The sequence below is a fragment of the Dendrobates tinctorius genome, unplaced genomic scaffold, assembly GCF_039654945.1.
Source record: "Dendrobates tinctorius isolate UK_male_01 unplaced genomic scaffold, ASM3965494v1 ptg000108l, whole genome shotgun sequence".
NCBI lineage: Eukaryota > Metazoa > Chordata > Amphibia > Anura > Dendrobatidae > Dendrobates > Dendrobates tinctorius.
In genome coordinates, this window is record NW_027361776.1 from 1,177,154 (window position 1) to 1,191,154 (window position 14,001).

At 41.5% G+C, this 14,001-nt stretch overlaps 1 long non-coding RNA gene across 1 annotated transcript; it reads left to right on the forward strand.

The window, feature by feature from the left end:
- The first annotated feature begins 2,710 nt into the window (after window positions 1-2,710).
- LOC141100795 (uncharacterized) lies at window positions 2,711-4,441 on the forward strand. Its single transcript, XR_012234784.1, has 2 exons — window positions 2,711-3,667; window positions 3,708-4,441. It is a non-coding gene; the product is annotated as an uncharacterized lncRNA (long non-coding RNA).
- Window positions 4,442-14,001: the final 9,560 nt, after the last annotated feature.

A 14,001-nucleotide genomic window follows, 5' to 3' on the forward strand; every position in this document is an offset into this window, starting at 1 on the left:
ACCTTCTCCTCTACTCAAGCGCGCGGGTCGGTGTCCTCTTCACTCCCGGTGAGCAGCGTCACAGGGAGTGTTTACCGCTGCTGATCTTCTTAAGCCTGCTGCTGCTGGTCCCCGCTACACCGTCGGGTCCTCACACCAAACTCCGGGAGCTCCTCTGTTAGTATTTCCCGCTCTGCTTGTTAGTTTCTCTCTTCTTCTCTTCTGCCCGGGCGGGCCACTGCTGCAGACAGCAAGCGCGGGAAAATCCTGCTGAGTCACACCACCATCTGTTTACAATCCATATCTCGGGAAAAATCCATCTCAGAGACTCCAGGAAGGTCTCAAAAGATTCCTAGAGAAGAGGGCTTCCGGATCCAATAAATTTTTAGAACAAAATGTTTCTTGTTTTCTTCTTTTGTCGCTTAATGAGGAAGGCTTCCTCAGAGCTCAGAGCTCACACAGCCTGCACCATTGAGCTCCAGACCACGCCCCCGAATTTTCTCCAAAAGTAAAGTAGTTGCAAACTTATCCTTTTAGAAACTTGTTTGGGCTGTTGAGAGGAGTAAAAAACCATCAAAAATTTCAATCCTGCATGATTCTACCAAGAAATGTGATTCTTCATTCAAAACCTGATTTTTGCTATTGGGCTCTATTGAATAATGAATGTTTTGAATTTTCTCCAAAAGTAAAGTAGTTGCAAACTCATGCTTTTAGAGACTTGTTTGGGCTCATGAGAGGAGTAGAAAAACATCAAAAATTTCAGTCCTGCATGATTCTACCAAGAAATGTGTGTTCATTGAAACCGCTGGTTTTTGATAGTTTGGGCCCTATTGAATAATGAATGTTTTGAATTTTCTCCAAAAGTAAAGTAGTTGCAAACTCATCCTTTTAGAAACTTGTTTGGGTTGTTGAGAGGAGTAAAAAACCGTCAAAAATTTCAATCCTGCATCATTCTACCAAGAAATGTGATTCTTCATTCAAAACGCTGGTTTTTGCTATTGGGCTCTATTGAATAATGAATGTTTTGAATTTTCTCCAAAAGTAAAGTAGTTGCAAACTCATCCTTTTAGAGACTTATTTGGGTTCATGAGAGGAGTAGAAAAATATCAAAAATTTCAGACCTGCACGATTCTACCAAGAAATGTGTGTTCATTCAAACCGCTGGTTTTTGATATTTTCGGCCCTATTGAATAATGAATGTTTTGAATTTTCTCCAAAAGTAAAGTAGTTGCAAACTCATCCTTTTAGAAACTTGTTTGGGCTGTTGAGAGGAGTAAAAACCATCAAAAATTTCAATCCTGCATGATTCTACCAAGAAATGTGATTCTTCATTCAAAACCTGATTTTTGCTATTGGGCTCTATTGAATAATGAATGTTTTGAGTTTTCTCCAAAAGTAAAGTAGTTGCAAACTCATCCTTTTAGAGTCTTGTTTGGGCTCATGAGAGGAGTAGAAAAACATCAAAAATTTCAGTCCTGCATGATTCTACCAAGAAATGTGTGTTCATTCAAACCGCTGGTTTTTGAAAGTTTGGGCCCTATTGAATAATGAATGTTTTGAATTTTCTCCAAAAGTAAAGTAGTTGCAAACTCATCCTTTTAGAGACTTGTTTGGGCTCATGAGAGGAGTAGAAAAACATCAAAAATTTCAGTCCTGCATGATTCTACCAAGAAATGTGTGTTCATTCAAACCTCTGGTTTTTGATATTTTGGGCCCTATTGAATAATGAATGTTTTGAAATTTCTCCAAAAGTAAAGTAGTTGCAAACTCATCCTTTTAGAAACTTGTTTGGGCTGTTGAGAGGAGTAAAAAACCATCAAAAATTTCAATCCTGCATGATTCTACCAAGAAATGTGATTCTTCATTCAAAACCTGATTTTTGCTATTGGGCTCTATTGAATAATGAATGTTTTGAATTTTCTCCAAAAGTAAAGTAGTTGCAAACTCATCCTTTTAGAGACTTGTTTGGGCTCATGAGAGGAGTAGAAAAACATCAAAAATTTCAGTCCTGCACGATTCTACCAAGAAATGTGTGTTCACTCAAACCGCTGGTTTTTGTTAGTTTGGGCCCTATTGAATAATGAATGTTTTGAATTTTCTCCAAAAGTAAAGTAGTTGCAAACTCATCCTTTTAGAAACTTGTTTGGGCTGTTGAGAGGAGTAAAAAACCATCAAAAATTTCAATCCTGCATGATTCTACCAAGAAATGTGATTCTTCATTCAAAACCTGATTTTTGCTATTGGGCTCTATTGAATAATGAATGTTTTGAATTTTCTCCAAAAGTAAAGTAGTTGCAAACTCATCCTTTTAGAGACTTGTTTGGGCTCATGAGAGCAGTAGAAAAACATCAAAAATTTCAGTCCTGCATGATTCTACCAAGAAATGTGTGTTCATTCAAACCGCTGGCTTTTGATATTTTGGGCCCCATTGAATAATGAATGTTTTGAATTTTCTCCAAAAGTAAAGTAGTTGCAAACTCAAAACCAGCGTTTTGAATGAAGAATCACATTTCTTGGTAGAATCATGCAGGATTGAAATTTTTGATGGTTTTTTACTCCTCTCAACAGCCCAAACAAGTTTCTAAAAGGATGAGTTTGCAACTACTTTACTTTTGGAGAAAATTCAAAACATTCATTATTCAATAGGGCCCAAAATATCAAAAACCAGCGGTTTGAATGAACACACATTTCTTGGTAGAATCATGCAGGACTGAAATTTTTGATATTTTTCTCCCTCACCCATGACAGCACCACGGAGAGAGGGGATCCGCCCTTCAGGGACAGGAACCTACAGATAAAAAGGGCGGTACCTCTCCTCCGCCTTCAGTTGGGTTCCTGTCCCTGACGGAGGGACCCACAGGACGGTACCTTTCGTGTGTCCAGGATCCGGGGCCGGCCTGACCGGTGGTGGCAGCGGGAAGGCCCCTGCCTCGGGAAGGTGCGGTGCCCGAAGCCGCCACTGCTGGGGCCCATGCGGGCTGCCGGGTGAGCGGGCGGGAGTGACGCCGGAGCCGCCGCTCCGGAGAGGAAGTCGGGGCTCGTGGGGACCCGGTAAACATGCGGGCGGCGCCGGGTTACAGAGGTGTACCAAGATGGCGGCCGCCCCGGAAGTAGAAGCCGGCTTCCGGGTCCCTAGAACCGGCGCATGCGCAGGAGCGCTCTCCCGGGGACCGCGGTGCAGGATGGGAGCGGTGACGCCAGCCGGGAAATTTTAAAATGGTGGCTGCACAAGCGCTCCAGGCTGGAGGCGATCCTGAAGGGGATAGTGACCAGCAACAGGAGCAGCAAGCCAGGCAGCAGCTTTAGCAGCAGCAGCACCACCACCACAATCATCGTCAAAAGAACGCAGTACAGATGGTCGTTCCAGTAGTCACTCCACGCAGCATAGCACGTCAGCTGCAAGGAGCAAATCGCCACCAGGAGTGCAGCCTATTCAGGACCTGACTCCATCTCCCGAATCGATACCTGCAGCCGCATACCTTTGGGTGAGTGATCTTCGTGAATGTTCACCATTGTATTAAAAGTTCCATTTCCCTTACTAGGGAAAGAAGGGGAAAAGAAAAGGGGTGCCCCACTTGTGCTAGTCCCCTACCTATTTCTTGAGAGAGTGGTTCTACACCTCAGAGCCAGCTGCCACCTTCACCATCTCACTCTGCTGCGGACACCAGGCAGCCAGAGTTCAACACCAGTTTCAGCAGTGGCTTCAAGCCAGCTGGTAACTCCACCAGGTTTCTGCAGTGGCTTCACAAGACGCTATCACCAACACCTGCCTAGACCATGTGACCCCATGGGAAAAGGGAATGGTCAAATGATCAGGGGCCAAAAACTGCTATAACCCCAGTGACCACCGGGGGCAAAAGCCAAAGCAAAGAAAACATCGAGTGCGAAAAAAAAAAAAAAAAAAAACGGAACCATGTACAAAAGAAATCCTCTGTTAGGAAACTCCGGATTTGGCCTCTGACCTAAAAGCTGCGATTAAATTGGAGGTCAGAGTGCCCTTATATCCCTTAAGCATAGGGACAAATCAAAAAAAAAAAAAAAAAGAAAGACACAATAGTGATTTCCCAGTCAGATTCCTCGACATCGGGAGAAATCACGTCAAAACCCTCAGATTCCAGTTCCTCATCCTCAGACGAGGAAACAGAGGGGCGTCACTGCTTCCCCCTAGACGAGGTGGACAAACTAGTGAAAGCGGTAACGTCTACCATGGGGGTGCTGGACCCTAGGCCGGATAAAACAGTCCAGGACATAATGTTCGGGGGACTGGGCCAGAAAAGGCGCGGAGAGTGTTCCCGCTAAATGAAAATGTGCGGGGTCTAATCAAAAAGAATGGGATAAACCGGACAGGAAAAACACCACGGTCCCTTCCCTTAAAAGGAAATATCCCTGTGAGGAAAGGGGCCCGAAGCTCGATGTAGCTGTCGCAAAGGCCTCAAAAAAAAAAAAAAAAAAAAAAAATTTTGCCCTCCCCTTTGAGGACATGGGCACCCTCAGGGGTCCCCTAGATAAAAAGGCAGATACCTTTCTTAAAGGTGCATGGCAGTTAGCTGGAGGTAACCTCAGGCCAGCCATAGCGGGACGCCAAGCGATAAAATCCTAGACTCTATCCCAGTAATAAGGGGAGCGGCTGCCTTCCTAGCGGACTCATCCGCAGACTCAGTCTGGTTATCGTCCAAAGCAGCAGCACTCTCAAATGCAGCTAAGAGGCCCTTTCGGAATAGAAAGTTTCTTTTGCGGAGACCACCGAGAGAGCAAAGTGGGCTGACAAGAGAAGAGATAGAGGGTTCCTCCTCGGCAACTTGTCCTGAGACAAAAAGCCCTCTAGGTGACAGTTTGCTCAGGGTGGGGAGAAGGTTAACCCTTTTTTCTCCCAGCCTGGAAAAGAATATCAAACAACCCATGGACAGTAAACCCCTAATCCAGGAGGGCCTAAGGATAAACTTCTCTCCCTCCCGCCTCAAAAGTATGTAATGACTCCGCTAAGATCCAGTATGCAAGAGCAGAAAGCCCTAGGAAACGAAGTCCTAAGCCTGGTAGAAAAAGGAGCCCTCCAGGAGGTTCCCCTGCAGGGAAGGGGCAAGGGGTTTTACTCCCCTCTTTTTCCTGGTGACCAAGCCAGGCGGCAGGTTTCAGACAATTATAAATTTAAAAAAAAAAAATTTTTTTGGAGTCAATCAGGTCCACCACCAATCTCGGTGTTGGATCTCAGCGACGCCTATTATCACATCCCCATTCACAAAAACTCCAGGAAATATCTCAGGTTAGCTGTCTCGATAAAGGGCGAGATAAGAGAACTCCAGTATAGAGCCTTGCCATTCGGAATATCTGTAGCTCCACGGGCAGAGATGATGGCCCATATAAGGGAGCAAGACATAATATTAATCCCGTATCTGGACTATTTTTTAATAGCAACCAGCTTGGTTCAAAAACGCTGGGAACAGGGGGACAGAGTGATGGGCACTCTGCAAGGCCTGGGCTGGCTCCTGAATCTAAAAAATCAAGATCAGAGCCCAGCAGAGTACAGGAATTCTTGGGTCTAATATTGGACTCAAACATTCAAGAGTGCCGCCTCCCAGACCGCAAGAAGGAGAAAATCGCTCAAATTGTAACAAGAGCCATCCAAAATCCCTCCATGACATTAAGAAAAGCGATGTCACGACTAGGTTCTCGCTCCGCCTGCCTGCCAGCAGTCCAATGGGCTCAGTTACACACGAGAGTTCTACAGTGGGATGTACTAGCCAACTAGTCTGCAGTAGGGGGACACCTAGAGGGTCGTATTACCCTAAATTCAAAAACTACTCATTCCCTAACCTGGTGGAAAAGCCAAGACAACCCTTCCAAAGGGATCCCCTGGGTAACAAAAAATAACACACATAGCTACCACATATGCCAGTCCCACAGGGTGGGGAGCACACATGAACAACGAAGTGGCCCAGGGTACGTGGGGAGTTCAAGAATTAGAAGCCTCCTCGAACCAGTGAGAGCTCTTAGCAGTGGGCTACGCATTAGTACACTTCTTACCCCTGCTCCGGGGTCATCATGTCCGCATATTTCGGACAATCGAGTCACAATAGCATATATAAATCATCAGGGGGGAACCAGGTCCCGAGCCCTAATGGAAACATTCTCCAGAGTCCTCAAATTAGCAGAGGCAAACCTGCTATCTCTGTCACCACTACACATCCGGGGCACGGAGAATCAAAGGGCAGACTTTCTAAGTCGCTCCCAATTATGACAAGGGGAATGGGTCCTAAAGCGGTCCATTTTTCGGCAGATTGTAAAAATGTGGGGGGACCCGGGCATAGATCTGTTTGCTGACTTCAGAAACAAAAAGTGGAAACTTTCTGCTCCATAGACCCCAGGGGGAATCCTCTAGCTCTGGACGCCTTCATACTCCCATGGACATGGGGCCTAACATATGCCTTTCCCCCGATCATGCTGATCCCAGCAGTGTTAAGAAAAGTCAGGGAGGATGGGGCAGGAATGATTTTAATAGCCCCCTTCTGGCCCAAAAGAACCTGGTTCTCCTGGCTAAGAATATTCTCTCTAACCAACCCATGGATCCTCCCAGATCTCCTGGACCTGCTATCGCAGGGGCCGGTGTTACACCCTCAGGCAGGGAGATTCCATTTAACAGCATGGAATTTGAGAGGGCACTGATGAGAGACAGAGGAATTTCAGAGAACCTGATAACTACACTCAAAAAAAAAAAAAAAAGAGAGAAAAAATTCTTATCCACTTCGGAGGTAAAGGTTCAGGATGAGGTTCACATTGACAAAATCCTAGAATTTCTACAAAAGGGCCTAGAACAGGGTCTAGCGGTCAACACATTAAAGGTACAAGTAGAGGCCTTGGGCACCTTTATAACCATAATGTGGTAGGTAATCCCTGGGTGACAGATTACTAAGGCCGTATCCAGATCCGGGCCGATAGCTAATCAAAGATTACAATCATGGGATCTAAATCTTGTACTATCCACGCTAACAGGCCCTCCATTCGAACCTATTCACTCAGCATCCCTAAGAATCCTGTCGTTAAAAACAGTGCTTCTTTTGGCGCTAACATCAGCTCGCAGAGTGAGCGATATGCAAGCTTTATCAGTAGGGCCACCTTTCACAAAGATTCTAGATGATAGGGTCATTTTAAAGCCTGACCTGGCATATCTACCCAAAGTGTCATCACACTTCTATAAGTCCCAAGAGGTAGTCCTTCCTTCATTCTGCCCAAATCCTAAAAAGAAGGGAGAAGACAAATTCCACACCTTAGACGTGATGAGGTGCCTAGTGCAGTATCTAGAGGCCACCAAGAAATGTAGGAAGGAAGGCTCTCTCCTTGTGTGTTTTCAGGGACCTTGGAAGGGACTCAAAGCATCTAAGAGTACCCTGGAAAGGTGCATAAGGGATGCGATTGCCCTGGCATATTCATCCAGTGAAAATACCATTCCGGAAGGGTTGAGAGCCCATTCCACAGGAGTAATGGTGACCTCATGGGCTGAAAGATCTGAGGTATCAATAGAAAAAATCTGTAAGGCGGCCACCTGGTCATCACCTTCGACCTTTTTTAGGCACTATAGATTAGATCTAGCCTCTACGTCTGACCTGACCTTCGGGAGTAGGGTCCTTCAGGCGGTGGTCCCTCCCTAAGCTACCAATCTCTGTAATTCTCTCCGTGGTGCTGTCATGGGTGAGGGAGAATAGCTTAGTTACTCACCGATAACGGTGTTTCTCAGAACCCATGACAGCACCCGCTTATTCCCCTCCCCTTCACGAGTGTGGTGGGCACGTTTTACTGTTAGTAGAGTGTTTCCATTTAGACACGGTGCTTCTGATAATAAGCAATATTATAATGTTATGCATATATTTCTGTTGTCTAACTAACCTGGAGACCCTCTGATGCTCTGTAACCAACTGAAGGCGGAGGAGAGGTACCGCCCTTTTTATCTGTAGGTTCCTGTCCCTGAAGGGCGGATCCCCTCTCTCCGTGGTGCTGTCATGGGTTCTGAGAAACACCGTTATCGGTGAGTAAGCTATTCTACTCCTCTCATGAGCCCAAACAAGTCTCTAAAAGGATGAGTTTGCAACTACTTTACTTTTGGAGAAAATTCAAAACATTCATTATTCAATAGAGCCCAATTGCAAAAATCAGGTTTTGAATGAAGAATCACATTTCTTGGTAGAATCATGCAGGATTGAAATTTTTGATGGTTTTTTACTCCTCTCAACAGCCCAAACAAGTTTCTAAAAGGATGAGTTTGCAACTACTTTACTTGTGGAGAAAATTCAAAACATTCATTATTCAATAGGGCCCAAAATATCAAAAACCAGCGGTTTGAATGAACACACATTTCTTGGTAGAATCGTGCATGACTGAAATTTTTGATATTTTTCTACTCCTCTCATGAGCCCAAACAAGTCTCTAAAAGGATGAGTTTGCAACTACTTTACTTTTGGAGAAAATTCAAAACATTAATTATTCAATAGAGCCGAATAGCAAAAATCAGGTTTTGAATGAAGAATCACATTTCTTGGTAGAATCATGCAGGATTGAAATTTTTGATGGTTTTTTACTCCTCTCAACAGCCCAAACAAGTTTCTAAAAGGATGAGTTTGCAACTACTTTACTTTTGGAGAAAATTCAAAACATTCATTATTCAATAGGGCCCAAACTATCAAAAACCAGCGGTTTCAATGAACACACATTTCTTGGTAGAATCGTGCAGGACTGAAATTTTTGATGTTTTTCTACTCCTCTCATGAGCCCAAACAATAATAAATAATATTTGTTACCGGGATTACAAATCAGTGAGCTTGTGGAATCTGTTATAAAAGTCCTTTTTCTTAAAAGCTTCTTAATGAGTTTCTTTAAGTTAGATAGAAACTGAAAGTCATTAGTAGTAAAATTAAATTTAGTTTGGAGTAAATTATTGCAAATAAATTGTTTACCGTTATGCAGGTCCGCTAGTTTCTTAATACCAACCTTTTCCCAATTTGAAGGAATTTCCTTCTCCAATATTAAACCAAAAGTTTTAAGAGATATTTTTAATTTGTTGATATTTGGAGCCTTTTTTGGTATGTATTTGAGGTTTAGCTAAGTTTTTCCAAGCTAGTAGTGTGGCTGAAGTTGTTGGGGGAAGATGTGATAAGCACTTGAATGATGTCAACCCATCCAGAATCAGTCTTGATAGTGGGGTATTATTGTTCCAGAATCTCTCTATGTCTACCCATATTGGGCAATTATCCTGATTAAACCATTTTAGGGATTGCATAATGAGATTTGAGTAGTAATAATTAACTAAGTTAGGAAGGGCTAAACCTCCCTCAATTTTCCCTCTAGTAAGTGAAAGGAATGCTACCCTAGCTTTTTTTTGGTTAGAAACAAATTTGTTTACTAAGGATTGCAGTTGTCTAATATATTTAAGGGGAATGGAAAGAGGCAAACACCTGAAAATGTAAAGTATCTTAGGGAGAGTGAGAAGTTTGAAGAGGACTATCCTCCCCACCCACGAAATTTCATGCTTAGAGTGAATATTAAATTTGGTTTGAGTACTTTTAATGAGATTCTGCATATTTACTTCAATAGTTTTGGCAAAATTTCTAGTTATGGAGATGCCTAAATACAAAATTGCATCTTTTTCCCATTCAAATTTGGTAGTGTTTTTAATACTAGAGATGGTTTCATTGCAGAGGAAAAAATCTAGAATTTTCGATTTTGTGTCATTTATTTTATAAAAGGAGACCCTAGAGAATTTTTCAATAATAGGAAGAACACCTTTAATTGAATCCAGTGGGTTTGAGAGACTTAATATAATATCGTCAGCAAAAAACCCTATCTTATATTGTGTCTCACCTATTTGGATGCCCTTGACAAATTGGCTGGATCTAATAGTTTCTGCTAGAGGTTCCATAATTAACACAAAGAGTAAAGGCGAAAGGGGACATCCTTGTCTAGTGCCATTTGTAATTAAAATTTGCTTAGATAGATGGTTATTAGCATATATATTAGCAGAAGGGGATGAATAAAGTGCCATTATTGTATTTGTTAATTTAGAACCAAAACCAAATCTGTTTAGAGTGGCGGTTAAAAATTGCCAATTGACTCTGTCAAAGGCTTTTTCAGCGTCTAGAGCAAGGAGTAATGATGGAATCTTTTTGGTTTTGATATGGTTTATTAAATTAAATATTCTCCTAGTTCCATCGCTAGTTTGTCGACCAGCTATAAAGCCCAATTGATCTCTATGAACTAAGTTTGGTAGTATTTTTTTCATTCTTGTAGCGATTATTTTAGAATAAATTTTAACATCAGTATTAATTAGTGAAATAGGTCTATAATTTTTGACAGAATCTAGATCACCTTTCGGCTTAGGAATTAAGGATATAATGGCCTGTAGCATTTCTTGAGGAAATTTCCCAGTTTCAGAGGCTCTACTAAAAACCCGAGTTAAGTACGAAGTCAATAAAGAGGCAAAGGTCAAGTAATAGTCATTTGAGAAACCATCGGGACCTGGTGATTTCTTTGTTTTGAGTGATTTAATGGCCTCTAGTACCTCAAGATCTGAAAAGGGAACTTCAAGGGATGATAGTTGTTGATTAGAGAGTTTGGGTAGAGTAAGATGTGTAAGAAGCTCGTTAGTTTTTTGTTTGTTTGGTTGTGAAATACTTTGGTCATCTTTAAGATTATATAATGAAGTATAATAGTCAGCAAATTTGTTGACTATATCTGCCGGGTTGACTAGGTGCTCACCGTTATGTTTAATTTTATTGATCCTGTTCTTAATTCTGTTCATTTTGAATTTTTGGGCCATAATCTTAGTCGGCTTGTTAAAAGAAGAGTAATAATTCGATTTCATGCTTTTAGCAAATTTTTCATATTCATTAAAAAGGATCGCTCTTAATTTAGTTCTAAGTTTGATAATTTCCAGATGAAGATTTGTAGAGGGTTGAGGTAAGTTTTTCTGAGTGTCCTCTTTGTGTTTTAATTCTAATTGTATTTTATTTATCTCTGCTTGATTCAGTTTTTTATTTTGATAGGAAATATGTATCATCGTACCCCTAACAAATGCCTTGTGGGCATTCCAGATTGTAAAAGGGCTCATGCCATCTGTGTCCTTTTCTAAAAAAAAATTTGTGATAGACAATTCGATTTCTTTTTTTGAATCAGGCTTGTGTAATAGTGAAGAATTACATCTCCATAATGGGTGATGTCCTGTTGATCTACCAAGTAGAACTTCACATAAAACAGGCGCGTGATCTGAAAAGGATCTGGGAAGGATCTCGATTTTTTTGAATTTGGAAATGGAAAGGGAATCTGTGATAAAAAGGTCTATTCTAGAAAAGGTTTTGTGGACCGATGAATAGTGGGTAAATTCCAGGGAAGAAGTATTAAGACACCTGAATGATTAATAAGCCAATTACCTAACTCTGGAAAAGCTGATCTGGTGGGAGAAGTGGAATCATAAACACCATTAGGGACAATATTAAAGTCCCCAGCCACAATCAATGTACCTTTTTTAACCTCCTGTATTTTCTTTTCCAGATTATTAAAGTAGCGCATCTGGCCATCATTAGGCGCATAAACATTAACTAGGGTAGTTAATTGGTTTTCTATCAGACATATTAGAATTAGGTATCTTCCTTCTAAGTCGGAAATCTGTTCAATTATTTCAAAAGAGACTGAATTTTTAATCAAAGTAATCACTCCGGCCTTTTTAGACTCATTTAAAGATTTAAATAAATGTGGGAAATTCTTGTTTTCTATTCCAGGATGCCCTGATTTAGCTAATTTCACTTCCTGGAGACAGATTATATCTGCTTTGCTTCTTTTGATCTCTCTCCATGTCCAGTACCTCTTAACGGGACTATTTAAACCCCTAACATTGAAAGATAAAATCTTAACCATAAACTAAAAAACAATGAACAAATAAACCGCAACACCAATAGAGGAAGCAACTGCAACTCGCAGATAAACTTCCAAAATGGGGAAAGTTCGTGTATCTCTGTAGGAAGCCTCCTACAAGAAAAGAAGAAACTGATATATATATATAAATTTTTCTTCAGCCCGGAGTCTCTCCTCTTTTATCGATGGAGTCAAGAAACTTCATACCTTCCTGTGGAGACAAAATCGAAATCACCCTACCACCCTGGCTAATGAGGAGTTTAGTAGGGAACCCCCACCTGTACATTAAAACCCTTCTTTCTTAATAAAGTAGTTACCTCATTAAAGTTTTTCCTTGACTGAATAGTATCTTTAGAGAGGTCCGCAAACGATTTGATATGATCATAAGGGTGGGGGAGATGTTTGTTAGTTCTAAGGTAATTTAAGAATTTTTCTTTCGTGGAGAAGAAATGGAATCTAAGTATAGTGTCTCTAGGGACATCGGATGGTAAGGATCCAGGGCGAGGGAGTCTATGTATTCTATCAATCATAAGTTCTGGTTCTGGAATAGATGGTAGGATTTTAATTAATATTTCTTTAACATAATTCTGCAAGCTATTTTGGTTTATCTTTTCTGAGATACCTCTCAATTTTAAGTTGTTTCTTCTACTATGGTCCTCGAGGTCAGCTAATTTGTTATGTAGGAAGGTAATCTCTTTTTGAGTATTATATTGTTGTTTTTGAAAGGTCTCGGATTTTTTCTCCAGAACCTCTATTTTGGTAACATTTTTATCAATCCTAGTATTGATTGTATCAATTTTAATTTGTAAGCGGTTAGTATTTTCATCCAGGGCCGACTTTATAGATCTATTAAAGGCTTGCATTATATCTTTGATATATTGTTCAGAAGCCCCCTTCTCCGAGGCCTGAATAACATCAAGGCCTGTAAGAGTACTTGAGTCCTCACTGACAGAGCTAGAGTCTAATCTAGGCCTACATTTATCTGGGCTTTGTAGGGGAGAAGTTTCATAAAATTCTTCATCTGAAAGAACAGCAGGACTCCCCAATTTAGGTTCATCTCTCTTAGTCTTCCTATTTACAGTAGTGTCCATCTCTGTTTGGATGTTATCTAATTCTTGCATCATATTAGTGTTCCCTTTCTGCCCAATCGAGAATTTAGTATTTTTAGGAGTGGTAGGGGGACTAATACAGATAGCCTCGTCTAGCTCTGTTGAATCTGATTTAGGAGGCTTTTCCTTTAGTTGTTTAGATCTGCTGTTTCTCTGGCTCATTATGCCAATGAAAAAGGGGGAGGTGGTATCCCTATCTAGTATTTTTTGGGCTAAGAGTAAAACAGCAGTACCTATTACAGTATAAGTGTAGCAGAACAAGTGCAAATTAAATAATAAGAAGGATCGGTTTAAATTATCCCCCGTAAGCTATACAGAGGCCTATTTATAATACAAGATAAGGAAATTATTATATCAAATCCTCAATTATGACTAAACAAAATCACAATAAGTAGAAAGGACACCCCTGCAAAAAAGACAATTTTTGTAAATCACACCTCAAAGTCCAAGACCCCTATAAACAGAGGCTCAGAAAACTAGAAGACTTGAAAGCTGAGCGTTTCAGTCGGGACACTAGCATCAATCTGATCCTTCTAATGCAGCTCCAACACTTTGTAGATCTACCGGATAGTTTCGCCGATTTCCGTGCTCCTCCTCCACTTCAGGTCCCACGACGTTCGCTCCCACAACTAGCAGAAACCTCAGCACTTCCTTCCGTAATCTACAATACCCAGAACCCACAGTCGTACCTTACTGATCTGTCGTTGCCGCTGCTCCCAATCGTGGATCGTTGTTAAGAAACTGCCGCTGAGTAGCTCCTCCGTGAACTGACCCGTTCAGCGAGTCCCCTTATGGGACTCGAAACATTGCTGGCTGACAGGGGATTGCTGCCAAAGGGTCCTCTGCAATGCTACTTCAACGCCGCACCTATCAGTATAACAGTCTCGGAGAAGTACACTCACCCATTGTAGTAGCCCCAGCCAACTTGTAGCTTAGGATTCCTCAGATCCGCTCCTTTTTCAATTAACGAAGATCCCAACACTAGACAGTCCTCGGAGCCGCTCACTTGGTGTTGAAGTTT